The following is a 24,229-nucleotide window of genomic DNA, read 5'->3' on the forward strand; positions in this document are numbered from 1 at the left end:
TTCGGTCAAAGAAGATTGACCTACTACTCGGTTAAAGTGTACAATCTACTTCCATTATCCATAAGGACAATTAGTAAGTTCTCAAAATATAAAATTGCTATTAAGAAATGGATAGTGGAGGTGGGTTGCGCACGGATCGATGAGTGGATCAAGCCAAATATGTCAAATGTATGCACTGTTTATGAATTTTCTTTTAAGTCTATATAAATTGGTTATATTTTATATGAATATTTTTGTTTTTTAATGTTTATTATGTTAATTATAATTAGGTTAATTGGTTTAATTACGTTTTTTTTATTGTTCTTATTTTGTTAATTTTTTAAACTTTGTTAAATATATTTCATAATTTTGTTAAATATTATTATCTTAGGCATGTTTCACATTTTGTAAAATGTTTCCCTCGGCACGGGACACCCCAGTGAGGGAACATTATTCTGTATAAAAAAAAGAATACAAACAATGTAAAAGTATAAATAAATAAAAATAAAATCACCCACCTTGTACTGGGTTCTTGCACCTTATTGTCTGAACTTCTGTCGCGGCAGTCAGGATCAGATGAGATCTTGTGGCCAGGAAGAAGAAGCACTGGACGATTACACGACACAGTAGATAAAATAAGTTATTTGCAATCGCGGTGAAAATATCAAAGCACATACACCCGATCATCTCGGTTGTTATTATTATTATTAATAATAAAAAAATAAATATTGGCTTTCTTATGATTTACCCAAATATTTGAGTTGTTAATAACTCACTTTTAGAAAATGGGATCAAGTTAGGGTAGAGTGGGATCCGAACCACGGACCTTTGAGCCGTGAGTCCGAGACACTAGCCACGGGACCACAACCCGATAATTGCATCGGGACAATAATTGTTACCCACGGTAGGCATTGCAACATCTCAACCAGGGCGCAGTAGGTAGCAAATAAATTTGAACGCCTCATCATAATAAATGTGCTATGTATACATGTGTGTACACATAGAGTAAATGTGGCGTTACCAATGACAATACCATTATTCGTCGCATAAATAACATTTTGTGTGTCGTGTCATATTTTACGACTTCCGTTCGTCTTTTTTCACGGTAAATGTGTTCTGAATTTCGATAAAACGCCTGCGTTTTGTTGATTCTGCGCGCAGCGTCGCATAATTACTGTGCATTTGAAAACCTAATTCCTAAAGGAAACTGGCCGGTGTACGTGAGCCAAATTTTTGATAAAGTTTATATGCACACCTGCTGCTTCGATACCTTCTTCCCGCGTCCCCTTACTTCTGTTCCGTAAAATAAACTATTTTTGTACCTTTAATACCGAGGTGTTTTTTCTGCTATGATCATACAGGCGTTTATAATTATTCCTCGCAGAAATACAAAACATAATGTACCTAATTTATTTATATTTAAACATAAAGAATGTATTAATATATTACAACAGAGTTGAAGAACATTTTATTTTTATTTTTTTTTATTTATTTACAATTTTAAAAACCCGTTAGGGTTACATTAGAAATTTAATATTGTCTAGTCATTTTATGTCTCGTCTAGTCTAGTTAGTTCAGTCATCATGTGCTTTTTCAGATTGATTTTAAATTTGTCTCCATTAAAGTTTTCAAGTAGTAAGGTAGGTCGTTGTAGTGTTTAAGTCCTTTATGTAGTATTTTTGACTGTCCTGTGTTTGTCTTTGCTTTTTCAATATGATAGTGTTGTTGTTGTCTGGTGTTATATTTGTGTATGTCAGCATTTTGACTAATATTATGTCGTCGTCTTGTATGTTTCCCAGTGTTATTTTGTGCACAATTTTTAAGGTCTCAATTTTAGTCAAGTAGTTTATGTCAAACTTTAGTCAAGTAGTTTAAGAGAAGGTAATATAAGTCCAGGCATCTACAGGGCTTATGACCTGTCAAAGGCTGGTTTAAGTGGCCACTTTACACACTGTGTAACATTCACCATTCTGCCTATATTTGAACATCTTTATTCCTTCAATTCTTTCATCTGTTGATGTTTGTGAAGTTAAAGAGCTGAAACCTTTATTTATGCAGGTGAGATTCAACTAATTGAATTATTTCACCTACATACTAGGCAACGCCTGAAAATATTATTTTTTCAATTTCTATACTTCTTCATGGACCAGGTAATTTATCAACAATATTTTGAGTTTGTCCAAATTTTTGTAGACAAGGACTGGATTCAACTCCTTGGGGAGCTGTTTATATTAACATATTACAACAGAGATGAAGAACATTGAACAAAAACCTGGACTTCTATATTACCTTCTGATAAATGTTCTTCATCTCTGTTGTAATATGTTAATATAAACAGCTCCCCAGGGAGTTGAATCCAGTCCTTGTCTACAAAAATTTGGACAAACTCAAAATATTGTTGATAAAGAATGTATATTCATACTAATACAAAATACGAGTATATGTAACATCTGTAACAAATACAAATATTTATCCGTATAATACAGTAAATTAAACAAAAAAATCAGCTACAAAAAAACTTAAAGCCAACGAAAGGTCATAAGCCCTGTACATGCCTAGACTTCCATATTCCCCTCTCAAAAATATTTTCCCCTGTCTGTTGCAACATGTTTAGATCTACATATATTTAATTTATAAATTTTTGTTTTGTCAGTTCAATGCCTTTCAGGCATTGAGCACTGATAAACAGCGGGAATTAGAATTTAGTGGACTGTATGGAAATTGTTACTCACTTTTAAAGTTCTTCCGATTGTTTCTTAAATGGCGCACATCACTATTGCTGCAGCGCGGATACCGGTATCGTGTAGATGATGATGAACTGTTTTATTAAGGCTGTTTATATAACACTAAACTTCACTTTGTACGAATATGCTGACGCAGGATATGATAAAGTTTCATCAGAGTGACAGCTTTTCACTTGTGACTTGCTCACGGGACGGTAGAAGCGCACCAATTTTGAAATTGGAAGGATTTGGGTAGGAAAGGAATATTTCCAGTCTTATATGAGTTTGCCAGTATAGAAAATGTAAATTCAGTACGTAACCGTTGTTTTATTTATTTATTTTAATAGTATAATTATACATTTTTACAATTTTTTTTTTCCACTTGTTATATTTTTACTAAAACCAAAATCCCACCAAGCCACTTTCTGTAGCTTGTTGGTGAAGATTATATTTATACTAACTTAATAATATTATTTACTTTATAAAAACAATGAATAACAGATATAAATTAACAGCCGAAAAGATCAGAATATACATGTTTATACAAATAATAATATATATATATATTTTTAAATACAAGAAAATGTATGAAAAATTAAAATATTTACACATAAGCTACTATTCATATACAGGTGTTCTTTAAATCCTGTCACATCCGAAACCACGATAATCAGTATGGGCAAGAAGACATATAAGCATATTTAGAATAAATATTAAAAAAAAAAAAAAAAAACAAATAGTTGTTTACTTCTGCAGGGGAGAAGCGAGGGGGGCGTGACCGCGTGGTCCGTAGCGTATCAGACTTCCCCTCCTCTCCTCTTTACACCCATGCAGAAGTAAGCAATCATTTGCTTTTTTTGATATTTTATTTTTAAAATTGTATTCGTTTAAAATTTTTTTAATGTGCCAACATGTCTTCTTGCTCGTACTGATCATCGTGGTTTCGGATGTGACAGGATTTAATGAACACCCTGTATAAACTTTTAATCGAGTAGCCACTCTCTTATTTTGCTCTTGTTGCAATGTGAGTTAAATTTAAGATCTTTCGGCAATAAATTAAAAATGCTAGGTACTAAATATTTGAGAGTTCTATTGCCATACTTATTACATACTTTTGGTACAATCAAACCATCATTATACGTGAAGCGTGTATTATGGTTATGTTTGAGAGGCTGTTTTAATTTTGTGACCTATTGGTGACGAAGATGCAGGTACGTCTCAAAACCGGTAAACATACAAATACCGGTAAGTGGGTTACATACAAATATTTACTAGCATTTATATATTGAAATGTCCGACAGCAAAGTTAATGCTTTAAGGTGATTCTAAACGAAAATATGAAACTAATTATTCAAAGCTGGCGCTTTTATCATTTTTTACAAAACAAAAAATAAGATATGTTATATTTTGTTTTATCCACCATTTTGTGAAAAGGACCTACATTATATTAAAAAAAATAATAAAAAAAATAAATATTAGCGTTCTTATAATTTACCCAAATATTTCAATTTTGGTGACCATTTTCAACGAGTTGTAAATAACTCACTATTAGAAAATGGATATCAAGTTGGGGTAGAGTGGGGTTCGAACCTCGGACCTCTGATCCGCGAGTCCGCAACACTAGCCACGGGACCACAACATATTTTTATGATAATTGTTACAATCAGTATAGTTTTATGTTTCCGCAAACCAAGTTTTGTAAAATTTCCATTGAAAACAACGTAAAAATATAAAGCGCCGCCTGTTAATAATTAGTTTCATATTTTCGTTTAAAAACACCTTAAGTATTAATAATATGTTTTTTCATTATGCATTTTTGTATTATTTAATTTAGTACTCAATCTTATTTGGCTAATTGTTTATTACTTCTATTTCTTACTACATATATATATATATATAAATTATATTAACAATAGAATCACCATGTAAAGCGCCCTTGAGGTATTTTATTACGAAAATGGCGCTATATAAGTTATCCATAATTAATTAATTAATTAATATATATATATATATAGTTGGATAATTTATATAGCGCCATTTTTGTGAAAATCACCTCAAGGGCGCTGTACAATTAATAAATATCCCAGTACGTCTTGCAGCTACAGGCATGGACGGTTGGGATTCTAGTTCCTCGTTTTCAATTAAGATCAATAAAAAATTATAACAGATAGGAGCTAGATTACAGGACGTCTTGCAGCTACAGAGCGCATAGACTGTTAGAAATTTAGCCCCCATTTACACATTTTAAAAATTGACAAATAAATTTAGTGTATTAATGATACTAAAAAAAAATAAAAAAAATATGAATAATAAAAAGGAGTAAGATTACAACACGTCTTGCAGCTACTAAGCGCATAGACGATTGGAATTCTAGACCCCATTTATAAAATTTAGGTATTTTTAAGTTGGTATATGAAAGCTAGATAACCAATCATCGTGCAGCTACAAAGCGCATGGACGAGTGGAATTCTAGCAAAGTTAGAATGATATCAATAAATTTATAAAAAATAGAGCATAGTAGTTAGTTTGTCAAGTGTTCATGCCAAGAACTAAGCAATAAAAAACTAAATAAATAAAGCACTGTATAGAGTGTAGAGTGAGTATAAAGAAACCATATCTCAAAAACATTTAAGTTTGTAAGTGAAAATTCTTGGTGGAAGTTCATTGTAATTTATCTGGTCTCGAAGATGTCGCGAAAGCGATGAAACCGGTCACTGGATATTCCAAATTTGTTAATTAAATTATCACTCATTTTTTTATTTATATAATAAATTATATCTCAATTATCATTTCAATTATGTGTTATATAAATTTTTCTATTGATTTCAATGATACTATTATTTTGTTGTTTTTTTTTTAATACTACCCTATTTTACTATTATACATTTTAATATTTATGTCCTATTATCTTTTTAAAATTGTATTTTTTTGAATTTTATTATTTATTACTTATACCTTTTTTTTCTGGAGTATATACTCGTATTTTTATTTTATTTTATTTTTATTTATTTCGACGGTTTACGCCTTTGACAAAGTATAAACCAATATTGAAAAACAATTACAATGAAAAAAACACCTGAACACAGTATAAAAAATATAGATACATTAAATAAAATCAGCAGAAAATAAGGAAATAATAAAGAAAAATTAAATAAGAAATTATAACATAGGTATGCAGCAAATTAACAATAAATAAACGGTTTAAATATAAAAAGTATTGAAGTATCAGAGGCCATGTATCATAGCATAAACAGTAAAACAAATATAACACTTAGTACATTTTTATAATTTAGAAAATAAGATAAATTAAATAAATCTAGGTTTCCATGTTTGTTTGCTAACATGTGGAACATTGCATCATATGTCATTATATTTGAATCCAATTAATTTTACAATGTATTTTTTATTGTTAATTATTATGGCTTGACACGGGCACAGCCTAAAAAGCCTGAATAAGTTCACTTATATTTAAACGAGTGTAATTTTGAAGAAATAAATAAATAAATAATTTTACTACCGGCTTTCTGTTCTTACCTGTCTGTTGTGGTTTTTTTTTCTAGTCCCACCTGTCACTGCATTTTAAGCTGAAGCCACCTCTTCCTAAACACGCGCGCACACACACACACACTCACACACACCTGTGCATTTTGTTGTCAAATGGGCATTTGACGATATGGTATGTGTGACCACGGTCCTTGTGGCGACACGAAATTCTTCTGTCTGAAGACGAGACGCGGACATATAGGATGTCATATATAAGATTGAATTACAAAATGAACCCCCATTTCGTCAAATTAATTACAAACATATTACAACAGAGACGGATAACATTTTAGAGATGGAAATATAGAAATCTAGGCAAAGATGCAGGGATTATGACCTGTCATTGGCTGGTTTAACCCTTAGGTTGCTAAGCAGATTTTTAAGAATCTAATCAGAAATGCTAATATTTAAATATTTTATCTAACATAAATATATATATATTTGGATAATTTATACAGTGCCATTTTTGTGAAATTCACCTCAAAAGCACTGTACAATAAATAAATATCCTAGCACGTCTAGCAGCTACAGAGCGCATGGACGGTTGGGATTCTAGTTCCTCGTCTCCAATTATGATATATTACAATAAATTATGATATATAGGAGCTAAATAACAGCACGTCTTGCAGCTACAGTACGCATAGACAGTAATAAATCTAGCCCCTTTTTACATTTTTAATTTTTTTTATTTGACAATGAAGTTTAGAGTTTAAGTGATTAAAAACGAAATAAAAACAAATTTATAAAAATAGAAGATAAATTACAACACGTCTTGCAGCTACTGAGCGCATGGACGATTGGAATTCTCGACCCCATTTACTAAATTTAGATATTTGATAGTTAATAAAATTGACCTATTGAAGCTAGATTTCTAATCGTCTTGCAGCTACAAAGTGCATGAACGAATGAAATTCTAGCAACTTAAAATTATCAATAAATTTACAAAAATAAACATTGAGCATAATAGTAAATTTGTAAAGTGTTCATGCCTAAAAGTGTTTATGATGTATAGGAGCTAGATTACATCATGTCTTGCAGCTACAGAGCGCATGGACGCTATGAAGCCTAGTCCCCATTTACATTATATAAAAAATGAATTTTCGAGTTTCTGATCATTTTTCAAAATCGTTTACAAATAAGAGCTGGATAACAACATACATTATTTTATAAACAAACTACTGTTTTAAAAATTAATTACACTTCCAAAAAAATATTTTGTTTCATATATTGCTAGTTCACGTCCAATGGAGTGAGCAAGATAGACAATACTTGCCAAAATAACCATAACGCATCACATCGCTTTTTTTTATTTATTTAGTCTTAAAATAGTACAAACATAAGATATGAATGTCCTTAAATTAACTTATATCTAATTATTATTAAAACATTTACTAATTATTAACATTTCTAAACCATGTTGTACAGCGGTTGTAAACCCTTTTTTATTTAAAAACAATAACAAACCCTTTAATATACGGTCTTGCTTAGCGAGGCGCATTGTTGTAATAATTATTGAAACGACACAATTATCTTCATTTTTGTTGATTGCGGGACTAAAGTGCTTTGTTATTTTTCTTTTTTTAAAAAAAATCAAAATAGAAATAGTTGAGTTCTTATTATTAACTCAAATATTTGAATTTTCAGACCTTTCAAAAACTACCCTTACTCAAATGAAAGACATAACCCCTACAATACATCACATACAAATAATTTTGTTTGTTTGTTTGCTTGTTTTTGTTTAAAATAAAATAAAATAAAATAATGAACATATAAAAATAGTTTAAATTAATATATTTTATAATAAAATAAATAAAACAACTTTGTTTTTAACCACTAATTTTTATTTTTCACCGACCGGTTTCAAAGCAAACAAGCTTCTTTGTCAAGGTTTACGTAACTAATGAATTGATTCCTTTTTATTTTATTTCTATCATGTTCACTAAATACTACGTGTGGACCCAATAAATCAAGTAAAATTTGATATCATTATTTTCGAAGTAAGACAGGAGAGGACTTAAAGAAATATTGTTTATTTGGTTATTAATTATTGTTTTTTAATTATCAATCGCTTTTTTAATTTCTAAGATTTCTAAGTTGTCTAATTTTAATATTTTATTTTCTACATGAAGTACTTTTAATCCAGTGTCTTTATTGAAGTTATGATTATTTTCTATCAGATGATTTGCGAATTCAGAAAAATGATTATAATTTAAGCATCTTAAGTGTTCTTTTACTCTAATATTAAAGTTTCTTTTAGTTTTTCCAATGTAGATTGAATCGCAATCATTACAATTTAATTGGTATATTCCAGATTTATTATATTTATGGACTTTGTCTTAGTGATTTTTCAACAATGTTCCTAAATTATTAGTTGTGTAGAAAGCCGGTTTAAAGTTTGATGGTAGGAAATTTGATAATTGTTTTGAAAAAATGTCATTTATAAAAAGAATCCGCCTCCATTGTTTACGTGGGTTTGCTTTATTTACTGTGGGAGTCGAAAATAAATATTTATTTATAAGTTTGCGTTTTTGTTTTTGATTTAATATTTTATCAATTAAGTTCTCATTATATCCATTATTATTAGCAATCTGTTTTATTGTATGAAGTTATTTTTAAAAAATAGTATTATCTAGTGGAACGTTAATTAACCTATGTATCAACCTATGTATCATATCATTGATAAGTGGTGTTGTGCTTAAAAATATTTCATTCTCCAGTTCATTCATAAATATGTCAGCAAATAACGGACCCAACGGTTGACCCATCGTCAAACCCTGTGTTTGGCTATAAATAACATTATTATACTGAAAATAGTTTTGATCTAAACAAATATTACAAAATCTACATAAATCAGAAATCAGTTTTTTATTCAAATCTGAATTGTTAAGTAATTGAGAGATTAACACGATAGAAATAAAATAAAAAGGAATCAATTCATTATTTATGTAAACCTTGACAAAGAAGCTTGTTTGCTTTGAAACCAGTCGAAGAAAAATAAAAATTAGTGGTTAAAAACAAAGTTGTTTTATTTATTTTATTATAATGAATAACCACAAAGTTAGTTCTTCAAATATAAAAAATATATTTTATTTTAAAGTAAGAAAATAGCAATGTACTTGAATATTTTTTAAATATAAGAAAAAAATAAAAACACATATATAAATAGTGTGTGCTCATAAATGTTATCAAAACAAGATAAAAAATAAAACAAAGTAAATCGAAAATATCAACAAAAAAAAAATTTTGACTGTTATAGCGTATAATTGTTTTGGTGTCATAAGTTGTGATTTGTGGAATATTTCTTCAGTAGATGTCTGTATATAACATCTATCTTTCTTCAATTCTTCCATCTGTTGTTGACATGCATTCATCGAGACATTATCGGAATACAGCGGATCGTCTACATCGGGCATTGTAGGGTTAAGAGTAAATTGTTGGATTTAAGTTTGAAATATAAAAATATTATTTTTAATACCGAAGCAGGTGTAGGCACTGGGCAGGTATTTTTAACGACAGGTGTTAGCAGTTAGTAAATCCATGCTTCATTGGCCGTTCGAAAAAATACACATAACATTAACTTAGCATGTTGTATAGGAACTCTTGAACACTGCACACCCTTTGCCAGAGGGTTTAGAGAACAAATTAACCCCTATCAAAACTCTTATCCAGGTAAAATATAACGTCCCCAATTTCATAGATAAACGGTTCTTGACCTGTGTTTTTTATATTTATTTACCATATTACAACAGAGATGAAGAACATTTTAGAGAAGAGAGGGTTTAGAGATCAAATTAACCCCCGTCAATTTTTTCCCCAGTAAAATATAGCGTCCCCAATTTCTTAGATAAACGGTTCTTGACCTGTGTTTTTTTATATTTATTTACCATATTACAACAGAGATGAAGAACATTTTAGAGAAGAGAGAGTTTAGAGATCAAATCAACCCCCGTCAAATTTTTACCCATGTAAAATATAGCGTCCCCAATGTCATACATAAACGGTTCATGACCTGTGTTTTTTATATTTATTTAATATATTACAACAGAGATGAAAAACATTTTAGAGAAGATAATATAGAAGTCTAGGCATCTACAGGGCTTATGACCTGTGATTGGCTGGTTTAAGTGGCCACTTTACACACTATTCTGCCTAAATTTGAACATCTATATCCCTTCAATTCTTTCATCTTTGTTGATAAATCCAGCTGGGTCCCGATTACAATTGGAATTAACAGAGTTATCTTCGACTGTCTTTGAATTAAAACCGATATTTGTGTACGAAAATGAGTACATTTGCATGAACATTTAAAGTATCTTCGTCGGTAACCTATAATTGAACATGATTAGATGAAAAAAATGTATGCATATCCTGCTTTTCATACAGAAAACTCAATTTTACTTTGTAGATAAAATTGAAGACATATGTATACCTTCCATTGTATTTTGTAATCGGTTCCCTGGTCCATGAAGACGTATAGAAATTGAAAAAATAATTTTTATAGGCGTTGCCTAGTATGTAGGCGAAATAATTCAATTACACGAATCTCACTCGCATAAATAAAGGTCTCAACTCTTTACCTTCACAAACATCAACAGATGAAAGAATTGAAGGGATATAGATGTTCAAATATGGGCAGAATGGTGTATGTTACACAGTGTGTAAAGTGGCCACTTAAACCAGCCAATGGCAGATCATAAGCCCTGTAGATTCCTACACTTCTATATTACCTTCTTTTTTTTTACAATAAACATAAGTAATGAAACAGAGTATTAAAAAAATAAAGCATAATTACATAGCAATGAAATACATATTAATAGTAAAAATAGTAAACAAAAAATACCACAAAGGCTTGGCCTGCTCGTGGGTATACAAGAAAACGTTAATGATTTTTTGCTCCTATAATAAATAATGGACAGTTAAAATATTTTTGTGTAACATAAAAAAGAAAAATTAAAATATTCTGTAAAAGATAATATGGTATTTTTTTATAGTAATTAAAAAATATTAAAAAAAAAAACACAAAAATAAAATGTCCTTCATATCTGTTGTAATATGTTAATATTAACAGCTCCCCAGGGAGTTGAATCCAGTCCTCGTATACAAAAATTTGGACAAACTCAAAGTATTGTTGATATATTTATTTTTCATTTATTTTTTTATTTAATGCACAAATTACACAATTTTACATAGACACAATTATATGTTTTTTATGTCCCGACTTGTTAGAAAATTCCGTGTTAAGTCGGGACTCTTCGATATATAAATCAAAAATATTTATTTACATATTAAAACAATATACAGGTAATCAAAACAATATGCAAAATAATCAAAACAATATACAAAATATACAAAATAAAAATAGAAAAATAAAAATAATAAAAAAAATTAATACATGTCGAAAATGGAATCAAAAGTTAAATAATAATACGTATGACAGTGATGACATACACATATACGATATACGTATATGGATAATAATGAAAACAGCAGCGATGTTATGCATTTATTCCCAAAGCAATCTCATACAGTTGTCTCGACCCCTCGTTACAATTCAGTTATGGATCTTCATCTTAAATATAGACGTTGTTTTGGAGAACTTAATATGTTCATCCAAGACGTTGAACACTCTTGGAGCTATATATGAAAAGTGTCTCCGATTGATTTCAATTTACGTTTTTTACGTATTCACTAACCAAATCTATTTATATATTAATTATTATTTGGCTGTCTGTTTCAAGCCATAACAATGGACAACAAAAAATATTAAGTTCTAAAAAAAGTTTAAAAAAATAGCAATAATTACAAACGATAATTATTTTTCCATATTTTTCCATTCCACTTCTAATGGTGCATAGGGCACTGCATCGGTATACCAATCGCAATGTATCTTGATTATTTTTTTGTTACACGGAGGTAAGACGATTAGTCTTACGCTTCAGATTCCAGTCCAGGGACTATAAAATTTTCCAGTGTAAAAACACCCTTTTAAAAAAATATTTCGCGTCAAACGCGCTGCCCGCAACACCACGATGCCGACAACACTTAAAATACGATGCAATTTATGTTTTGTGTATGTCCAAATGTTTGACAGGCTGGATTTTCTCCCTAGAGAGTTATTTAGATTTCAAAATCTAAATTTGTTGCAAAAGAGGAAGGAAAATTCATTTTTGAGAAGGGGATATGGAAGTCTAGGCATTTACAGGGCTTATGACCATCACTGGCTAGTTTAAGTGTCCATTTTGATCACTGTGTAAAATTCACCGTTTTGCCTATGTTTAAACATCCACATTTTCCTCCTTTATTATTCTGGTGACTTTTGTGAAGCAACTATTTTTCTTCTCTGTTGCAACAAATTTAAAACATTGATATTTCTAAACTAGTTTCATGGGCAATCGAATTATTAAGCATTTTCTAAAAAAAAATTGGTGACTTTTGATAAAAACATTTTCGATTAGTAAAAAAATATCTACTAATAAAATGAGATAAGATTATTCTCGATTATAGCGACAAAATAGCCATTTCAACAAATTATTATATCCTACAACTTCTTTTTCATATTTTTCGCCCTTAACAAGTGTTAAATTAATGATACAATAAAAAATGTCTTCCTAACCCATATCCCGAAAAAAAATAAACAAATGAACAATGAGTGCTACCATGGATACCGTTCGCATCTCACTCTTCCGAATGTCCTGTTTACAACAATGTTATCTTACATCTCTTTCGCACACGCATTCTTTACTACAAACCTGAATTGCACGACGCGCAATATGCATCAAAGCACGGGTAATATTAGATCGCAATAGTAAGCAAGTTAAGGCTCTCGTGCACATTTGAACGATCTAATTTTTTTTATTTTAACTAAGTGCCTTATAACTAGAAAATGAATACGTAATTTTACAGTCGTTCCGTAGACTTCGTGCCGTCTCGCCTACGTCTCGCGGACGAGGTTTAGCGTTTCTCTCGCACCCGTGTGTTTCGGTATAAGTGCGTCACTGTTGGTTTCTCGGTTTTCGCTGTCTCTCTCGGACCGGCGTGAAGTTATCAAATTTTCGTGCGGCGGCCATAATGAACAAGTTCGTTTGAACTTTAGTAAATTTTCGAACACGGTCTTCCGCGCGCGTGCACCTCGTTTGGAGGGAAAATATTATGTTTTGAACTTTTTGACAGTCATAACCGCTTTTAGAAAGGATTTTGTGTGTTTTAAAGTCGTGCTAGCTTTCAGAACAGTGTATTTGTACCAGTTTGTGCTAGTTAAACGCGAGTTTCATGTCGAATAGTGCCATAACAAGGAGTATGTGAAGTTTTGTGGTTCAGAGTTTTTCAAAAGGGTTTGGAGACGAAGCCTCGCGTCTTTTGTTTTCGTATTGTTGAGTTTTTTCGCGCGGGCATCCGTTTGCCTCCGCAGTGTGCGCCGCCTGTACAAGAAATAAAAAGTGTTTTTAATTCCAAAAGAAAAACGTATTTTCTTATTAGAAACGAAACGGTCCAATAATTTCACTGGTCATCTTCAACTTTTTAGCTGCGACGATAATTTGATTGTTTTTTGTTTTAGTTTTAGAAGGTATCAATAAATAGTGTTAAAAGTAGTCAATTGAGAATTGCCCAAAGCCTAAGGTTTTTACTTCTACTACTACCATCACGCCATTTCCCCGTAGGGGTAGGCAGAGAGAACGGACCGCCTCACACGTCTATCCTGGCATACATTCCCAGCTCCTTCCACATTCATACATCTTGTCACACATGCCCCTCGGTTCTTCTGCTTTTGACATGACCAGACTTAAGATTTTGGTTTATCTGATCATGCCACGTCTTCCTTGGTCGCCCTCGTCTTACGTTGCCGTTTATTTTCGCCATATATACTGTTTTACCATTTTTTCGCCGTCCATTCGTTCTACATGACCCAACCATCTTAGATACCCTTTCTTAATCTTATCAATTATACTTGACTCAGATGTACACTCTAAAGGTTTTTTAATGGTCTTAATAAGCTAAATTTAATTTAATTTAATATTTTTTTACCATTTAATATTATTGTGACAGCTGTTTCGCCTCGTAACGTCGGTTATTGCCTTGTAAGGCGAAACTGCTGTCATAAAACTTTTTTTATGGAATTAACAAATTATTTTATAGTGAAATAAATACAAATATAAACGATTGTTATTTAAATTGGGTATCTTATATTTTCGTGCGTTTTACATATTTTGTTGACATAAAAGAAAATAGTTGTCGAAAAGCGATCTCTTAGACGAATGTGTCGTATAATTTTGCAAGGTAGGTTAAGTCGAATGTAATGGAAAACTGCGAAATGTTAACTATTAAAATATTTTTTTTAAATTATGTTTTGTATTTATTTAGACGATTTCAAAAACAAAACATTGTTATAAAATCCAGACGCTTTCCGATGACACACTGTGGATGTTTGTTTTTAACAGAAATCATCGCCATCCTACTAAGCGATGCGAGAGACCCAGCATATTGTTAAGTGTCCTCGGCACGGGTCACCCCAGTGAGGTCACATTATTTTTATTAAGTGGAAAAAAATTAATAAGTTTATAAATAAAATAAATAAGTTTTTGTCAACTACTCAACTTATGTGCTACTGCTTTTAAAAAAGTTGTCCATAGAGTTATTTTTACCTCCAAGTCGGGAATTGAGGTCATCTTCTATTTCCCTCACTGTCAGCAATTTGACATCCGCGTTAGGTAATCAGTTTTTTTAATGTTCTGATTATTTTGTTGTTTACTTACGGGAAATACTTGATTCACCTTCTGCACCGTCCTTAGTACGAAAGTAGGTCAGGCAACAGTAGGCATTGGTTGCCAGATGAGTCCCATGCACCACTGTATTCTTCACCACCCTGGACACAAACTGCTAGTAATCGCTTACAATCCTGATAAGTGCCTTAGGTGGTAATAATAATTATAATATTTGGCTGATTTATATAGCGCCATTTTGTGAAAAATCACCTCAAGGGTAAATGCTTTACAATTTATGTGTAAACTTTTTTTTTTTTTTTAACAAATTTATTATTAGCGTTCCAATAATTTACTTAAATATTTTAATTTTGGTGACCATTTTCAACGAGTTGTAAATAACTCACTATTAGAAAATGGAAATCAAGTTGGGGTAGAGTGGGGTTCGAACCTCGGATCTCTGATCCGTGAGTCCGCAACACTAGCCACGGGACCGCAACCCGATTCGTTACTTACATTTGTTACCCGAGGCTTACATTCTTACTAAGCTGTGTCATATTATAATATTCTATTTATTTATTTATTTATACTTTAACATTGTTTGTATTCTTTTTTAATACAGAATAATGTTCCCTCACTGGGGTGTCCCGTGCCGAGGGAAACATTTTACAAAATGTGAAACATGCCTTAAATTAGCTATTTAACAAAGTTAATATAATAATAACAATAAAAAACACGTAATTAATCCAATTAATCTAATTATCATTAACATAATAAACAATAAAAAACTAAAATAATCATAAAAAACATAACCAATTTTTCTAGACCACTAGAACAAATTTCACTAACAGTACTCACATTTTACCTATTTGGCTTGATCCACTCATTGATCCGTGCGCAACCCACCTCCACTATCCATTTCTTAATAGCAATTTTATATTTAGAGTACTTACTAATTGTCCTTATGGATAATGGAATTAGATTGTACACTTTAACCGAGTAGTAGGCCAATCCTCTTTGACCGAAGGTTGTATTTATTTTTTTGCATCATCAGGGTGGAGTATCTAGTAAATCTTGTATCTAGAAAATGGGGTTGTAACTCTTGTATTTGTAACGGAAGGTAGAGAATAATGTTTATGTGCGTATAGTAAAAAAGCTTTTACATAAAGTTGTTTCATAGATTTTCAAATATACCGAGGGAGCTAGTTCTGATTAGGACTCAAATAATTTTCATTAAAGCTTTTTGTGCAATTATTATTTGCTTGATCACTGTCATTTGCACATCCCCATCCAATTATCCCATATTCCAAAACTGATTGAGTTATTGCGTAATATATTTTTACAAGTCCTTTTAGGCTAATTATATTTCTTATAGTTTTAAAAAGTAAATTTGCTTTTTCAATTTATTTTTAATATGTTCGATTTGATTAGTCCATCTTAAATTCCCATCTATATAAATTCCCAAATATTTCATTGAATCTACTCTGTCCAACTTACAAATACATTTAATATTCGGAATTTGGTTACTGTAATTACAGCTGTGAATAGTTAAGGAAATATTTGGATTATTATTTTATGATTTTCAAATTGAGGGTATGATAAACGAAAGAATTGAGATTTCAGTTGAGATTTGAATTCTAAAATCCAGCATGTGTCTCCAAAGATTTGAACACACTCAAAATATTGTTGTGAAATAATAAGCCGATGTCGGCCCTGGGCTTTAGAATGTATTTTATATTATTTATCGATAAAAATGCATTACAAATTACAAGCAGATTGCTGATCATTTCTACTTTTTTTTTTTTTTTAGAAAGTAACGTTGAGTAAAATTAATAAAATAAGGTGCTTAATGTTTCATTTTTGTTTTATTGTACTTCTTACTCTCAGTTGAAAGTGTAATCGATTGGACATGTCGGATCGCTCCGTTCTTGTTGAATAGTCCGTATCTGAATATTTGATCCAATACTGCATATAATCACTTTTATAAAGCGACCCTCAAAATCGTGCTGTATATAAGTTATTTTATTTTACTGGGGAAGTTCAGTCCTACAGGATATTGGATATAAAAATTGTTATGATTTTTAAAGTTTTATACTACTACTACCATCACGCCATTTCCCCGTAGGGGTAGGCAGATAGAATGGACCGCCACACACGTCTATCCTGGCATACAATCCTAGCCTCTTCCACATTCACACATCTTGTCATACATGCCCTTCGGTTCTGTCTGCTTTTGACATGACCAGACTTAAGATTTTGGTTTATCTGATCATGCCACGTCTTCCTTGGTCGTCCTCGTCTAACGTTGCCGTTCATTTTTGCCATATATACTTGTTTTACCATTCTCTCGTCGTCCATTCGTTCTACGTGACCAAACCATCTCAGAGACCCTTTCTTAATCTTATCAATTCTACTTGACTCAGATTTACACTCTCGCCTGATTTCATCATTCGTAACCCTGTCATAAAGTTTTGTATATCAGAATTTAATCCGCGTGCGACGTCTCAAGTTCTCTTCCGCTTCTCGGTCAGTTCTGCCGATTGGTCCGTTGACGGTAAGTAATCCGGAAATGTTCCACAGCTCTCTTATCATTGGTTGATTCGTATGAACTAGCGACGTCGTTCAAAGGAGTTCGTTTTTATGAAAATATTTATTTCGCCCATTTTCAAGAAACTTACAGTATAATTGAATGCTTTAATTTTACCGCCCGTTAGAAAATATTTTTTGTATCCAATTTTCCGAAGGGCTGAAGTTATTAATTGTATTGTTGGATAGGTACCGTTGGTTCTCAGTCACTTTATATATAATTTAAGTATTATTTAAATGTATTCCCATAAAAAAAAGAAAATCTTAAAAATGTAAAGGAGGGTGACAATATATTTAACAATACAGTAAAACTCCAACTATACGAATCAATTGGGACCGAATCCCATTCGGATAATTATTTATTTAATTAATTACTGTATGTTTTGTCGGCCTCGTGGTGTAATGGTCAGCGCGTTAGCCTGCCATGCAAGAGGTCTCGGGTTCGATTCCCGACATGGTTTATATGAAATATTTATTTGTAAGGGTGTTTTCACACTAGAAAAATTCATAGTCCCTGGACTGGTACCTGAAGCGTATGACTGATCATCTTACATTCATGTAACAAAAAATGATTAAGGTACGCTGCGATTGGTGTACCAATGCAGTGCCCTATGCACCATTAGGTGCGGAAAGGGGATGATGATGATGATGATTACTGTATGTATGTATGTTGAAAATGGAAGAAAAAAGTATTTTGAAAGAAAAAGAGCTTTTGATTGATTAAAAACACTTTTACGTGTTAAGCGTACTTACAAGCGCTGGACAGAATCATTATTTTACGAATCACAGTACGTTTCCGTCTTAATTTCGAATTGGGTTGTGGTCCCGTGGCTAGTGTTTAGGACTCGCGGCTCAAAGGCACGTGGTTCGAATCCCACTCTACCTCAACTTGATTCCCATGTTCTAATAGTGAGTTATTTACAACTCGTTGAAAATTGCCTTAAAAATGAAATATTTGGGTAAATCATACGCAAATATTTCTTTTTTACTAAACAAATATAAAAAAGTCTGAAATTCTGAAGGTGATTTGGATAATCCTCGATTAGGATAGTCGGAGTTCGAATAATTAGAGTTCTACTGTATTTTAAGCACGTCCTTGTGTTTGTACACAAGGCTAAATTTTACTCCCTACGGAGTGGAGTTAATAAGATAAAAAATTATTGCAACAGAGAGGGTAATCTTTTTTGAGAAAGGATTATTATTATTATAGATAACTTATATAGCGCCATTTTCGTAATATAATACCTCAAGGGCGCTTTACAAAGTGATTATATAAAGATATAAATTTAATTTTAACTTTTTAATTTAAGAAAAATAATGTACTTTGTCACCACATGCTAAGAATTTATTCAAATGATTTAGATAACAAGTGGATTTTAAGTTTCTTCCGAAACATCACTGCACTCTCACAGTTTCGGACCTCTGCTGGGAGAGCATTCCATGCCGTAGGGCCTGCGACCGCAAATGCGCGTTCGCCGAATTTAGTGCGCTGTTTGCGTAGAGGTATAATAACTTTTCTTTTCGACGTAGATGTAGCTGATCTAAGCGTAAGACGTCTATCAGCTAGTTCATATGGAATGCAGAGTTCCCTTAGATATTCCGGAGCAGAGTTGTGCAGTGACTTATACATGAGCCAACAGAGTTTGTATTTTACCCTCTGTGTAAAACGTAGCCAGTGTAATTCCCGAAGTAGTGGAGTGATATGACTGAACTTAGAGATTCCAAAAATAATTCTCGCTGCGGTATTCAATACAGACTGTAGGCGAGTCATTTTATTCATTGGTAGACCTGCGTAGATACCATTACAATAATCGACTCTAGACACTGCAAACGCATTTATTAATTGACGGGCGGCATCAACTGGCAATTTTTGCGTATGCATTTAATCTGTCTAAGCTATGGAAGTACAGGTATTTACAGGGCTTATGATCTGTCATTCGCTTTTGAGGCTGTGGGTAGGTACTTTACTCACTTAAAATTACATACTATTGAAATAATGTTACTGAGAAAATTCGGCAATTTAAGTACTTTATTATGAAAATGGCGCTATTTAAGTTATCCATAATAATAATAATACTTAAGTATCTATATGAATACAACTAAAAAAATGTAAAGTAATAATGGTCTTACTTGAAACTTAAAACGTCACATGACCTTATGTACGCGGGCGTAGTTGGAGCGTAAGTCCATTATTAGGACTATTGGGAATAACAGGCCATTTCCTCTAGTCCATCTTAAGTAGAGTAGAGATAAATCCAACGTTGCCAACGTAAGTGAAGTAAAATTCGGTAGCCGAAGAAAAAAAAATCGGTAGATCTGCGATTAAAAAAAAAAAAAGCTGCTTTTATATTCCTTTAAATATAGCTGGATTAGAATGACAGTTGTCAGCAAAGTGACGACATAACTTTTTAGTTACGTCTAAGGAGTGATTTATATTGACACGATAAATCATTCGTATCTGGCAAGTTAATTTATTTTTTTAATTCAATGCCTGACATATTAACGGACTCAGTATTGATGTAGACATTTTTAACTGCACGTTGCATTTGTACAGAAAATTTCTTCATGGGGTCGATTATTTGGGATAGTTGCTGAATGTGCATCTTTAGTGGTTTATGCTATGTATATGTGCCGCATGTAATGTATATGTTTTATATGTGCGTTCATGTGTGTGCGTGGATGGCTCGGAGTGTACATTCGGTATTTTTATTTATTTTAATTAATTACCTCCATGGAAAACGCAAATGTCAACAATTATTCTTTTCTCACTTAAAATTCTTATTTATTTTTTATTTCTTTGTCACATTTAATGATTCTTTTTAATTTATGAAAACTTAATTGGTCTTTTTCATGTTAAAAATTTGTTGTTTTTAATACTTATTTTGTATGACTGTATGTTTTCTGAATAAAATAAAATAAAATATAAATCAACGTTAATATATAAAATCAGCTTAAAAACTAAACTAAACCTAATTATTAACGATGTTCTTTCAAGGTTACATCATTTTGCAAAAACGTTAGAGATGGGAAAAATTGATCAATGTAAATCGATCGAATAAAAAAATAATTCATTTGATGGTTCATGAAAAAACGTATAAATGTCTTATTTTTTTTTTGTGAATAATTGTCTTAAACACACTATAATTGGCTAGATTTGCGTTTTTATATCAATTTTTGGAAACAGATTCATGTTTGCATGAAAGAACTTATAAAATCAATTTGATCGGTACATGATCAGTGATCAGCAATTTCCCATCACTAGTCACATCAGTTTGGTAGCTGTTATTTTAATCAAGCTATATTTTAAGGACTAGGATTTTTTTTTCAATATTTTAAAACATGCTTAGGCGAAAGTGCTCGATGATTGTATAACGCTGTTCTACGATCACGGCGTTATATTTCAACAGATATGGAAAACATTTTCATAGAGGGAAGATGGAAGTCTAAGCATTGAACTCGCAATGGTTATTTCAAATGACAGTAAAGGAATAACGTGTCTATTTATTATGCATCATTGCCCTGTTGTAAGTGTCGGGACTGAAACTCCATCAATCAGTTTTACATTATAACCCCTTAAATTCTTATGCTACCGAACGATAAATACATTAACATAAGTACCTTTGAACCGGTTAAGATTGGGTTCTTGATTCTATGTGAAGTAACGCTCTTTATCTCAGCGGGGGCCTGACTAATGCTGGATGTAGCGTCCAGTTAGCATTTCGAAACGTCACCCGCTTGCTAGTTTCCGTGATATAATTATATGCAGCTCGACGCTAGACGATAGAGTGTCGCTAGTGTACGTTTTATAAATTGTTCGAATTAATTCACTATCGTCAAAAATCTTATCTTCTAGAGCAGTGGTCAGAATACCGCGGCTCGCGAGCCTAGAGAACTCGATTTCGTTCTTAAGGATTTTTTCCTACAGGATTTTGGTACCAACTTATACGCAATTTTAGTGATCTAACGGTCAGTGGTTTGGCCGGATACCGGATATTAGGCGAGCCTCTAAGCCGTATAGCCGGATATCCGGCTCATTGTCTCTGGTTTGTCGCGACGTGTTAAGTAAATCCAAAACGTTTTTATGCAAAAAAGATAATTTTAAAAATAATGAGGGTACTCCCTTTTCCCCAACATAGTCGACACCAATAAATTAATTTAGTGACGCTGATTTTATGAAATTTTGGCAGTTAAATTAATATTAGATATCCGCCGGATATCTGGCTACTATCCGGTATCTGGACGGACAGTAAAATCTAACAGGATTGGCCGGATACCGGATAGTTTCCGGATACCCGTTTCATATCTACAGTATTTTTCATCCTCTCGGACATAAATAAACCATAATGATTTGTTTAATAATTTAAGTAATATGTTTGTTGCATGTATGTTTATTTATTATTATTTCACGTTTTACATAAAACTTTAAAAAAAATATGAATACCTCACTGGGCACAACCCGTGTCGAGGCATTTATTTACATGATTTAATATATTATACTTATAGTGTCTAAAAAATATACATAAAATACATATAAAATATTACATATTCACATTTAAATCCACACATCTATAATAGTGATAACAACATTATATTATTAGTACAGCTCACACATATAACTACTGTGCGGACATTGGGTCAAGTAACAAGCTACTGTCAGCTCCCGGTGGCCCAACATCCGCACAAATGCCAAATGTACGAGTATATGACATATATTCATAAAGACACTGTGTGGATACAAATACAAAACACGAGAAGCAAAAATAATTATATATTGACAAGTTTACTGCTTTTGTGGGGTGACCATCTCAACGTTACTTGAAGATAAATCGAAACACGCTGTGATTGAATTACCAATCAGTGCCTTATGCATAATTAAGTCCGGATAATGAAATATGATCTAAGTAGCTGTTGCAAATAAAGCTGTAATGACCGCGACAGTGACTGAGAAATTTTGGCCCGATAGGCCGACAAATACCCCAGTGGGCCGGCTTTTAAATTTTAGTATTATGTTATCAGAGTTGACGGCGAGGTTGTAGCTCGTGACGTAGGATGAAAGTCGACCAATAAAATGTTTACGAGTGAGAGAACGGAAGACGATACGATACAAGATTCAGGGCTGACCTCCATTCGAGATCAACAACTGGTTTCGTGAGTCAAAAGACATTCGGATAATGAAGGTATCTTATTTAAATCTACCATCTTACGGACTTGCGGAAGCTTCGAGTTATCTCAGGAGGTGAAGCTGCTCACGTCGGAAGCGGCGTTTCAGAAAAAGCTTTTTTTTATTTATTTTTTATTCCGATAGAAAATAAAAATACAATATTACGACTAAATACAATTTTTTACATGAATTAAATACATATATTTACATTAACGTTTCCCATTATGTAAAAGAAATAAACCATTATTGTGTACATAATGGGGAGTGAAGTCTTACAGTAGTTAATTTTATTTTAATTACTAATATTTTTAGGATACATATATAAATTACATTTTTTAAAATAAATTACAAACTATGTTTAATTATTATTATTATGAATAACGTATATAGCGCCATTTTCGTAATAAAATACCTCAAGGGCGCTTTATATAGTGATTCTATTATTAAATTAATTTAATTGAAGCTTTTAAATTTGTAATTTGATTAAAACAATTTATTTTGTTGTCACATGCTACGGATTCATTCAAATGATTTAGAGAACAAGTGGGTTTTAAGTTTTTCCGAAAAATCACTTCACTTTCACAGCCTCGCACCTCTGCTGGGAGAGCATTTCATGCGATAGGGCCTGCGACCGCAAATGCGCATTCACTAAATTTAGTGCGCTGTTTGCGTAGAGGTATAATAACTTTTCCTCTCGTTGTAGTATGTCCAAATGTTTGCAGACTGGCTGGATTTCCTCCCTAGGGAGTTATACATATTTACATTAGTTGCAACAGAGAGGGAAAATATTATTGAGAAGGGAATATGGAAGACTAGGCATTTACACGGCTAATGACCTTTCATTGGCTGGTTTAAGTGGCCACTTTACACACTGTGTAACATTCACCATTCTGCCTATGTTTTTTACACAGCGTGTAAATGTTACACAGTGTGTAAAATGGCCACTCAAACCAACCAATGACAGGTCATAGGCCCTGCAAATGCCTTGACTTCCATATTCCCTTCTCAATAATGTTTTCCCTCTCTGTTGCAATAAATTTAAATGTAATCATCACTCCAAAATAGTTATTTCTATTGATCTGAAGTCATAATAATACAATATTCGATTTATTCGTTTTATATTTATTTTTATATATAATAGTGGACCATCAGGCTTGTATAGTATTTTTTTTATTTATTTAAATAGCCTGTATTACCTATATCTGTACCTTAAAGGATAAACCACGAGACGGGAGTCGACGTTGAACGGAATGTTTGAGAAACAAGATTTTGTGATTGTGCCATTTCCAAAACACCACAACCAAATAAAATAATTTCAAAATATAAAGAACTTTCAGTGTAAAATATTAATTATTTTGATAGTAAAAATACATATTACAATGGCGTATCTGATGTTTTTTGCATAAAAACAAAGTGGACTTAAGATTTTTATTACAACTATAAAAAAAATACGACGAAATTGGACTTCGGTGTTTTATTCACTCATATTTACGTGTATACTTATTTATTAAATTACTTTAATTGTAATTTTTTTTTTTTTT

General features: G+C 31.9%; 1 protein-coding gene across 1 annotated transcript in view; it reads left to right on the plus strand.

Moving 5' to 3' along the window:
* The first annotated feature begins 13,336 nt into the window (after positions 1 to 13,336).
* The window catches only part of raskol (Ras GTPase-activating protein raskol), a 102,563-nt gene continuing 91,670 nt past the window's right edge, over positions 13,337 to 24,229 (plus strand). The window contains exon 1 of the mRNA XM_088243662.1: positions 13,337 to 13,862. The gene's annotated coding sequence lies outside the window, so the exon portion shown is untranslated. The remainder of the gene's footprint in view (positions 13,863 to 24,229) is intronic.

Source organism: Micrasema longulum, unplaced genomic scaffold (assembly GCF_059751315.1).
Source record: "Micrasema longulum isolate JH-2025_06_02 unplaced genomic scaffold, ASM5975131v1 h1tg000224l, whole genome shotgun sequence".
Classification (NCBI taxonomy): Eukaryota; Metazoa; Arthropoda; class Insecta; order Trichoptera; family Brachycentridae; genus Micrasema; species Micrasema longulum.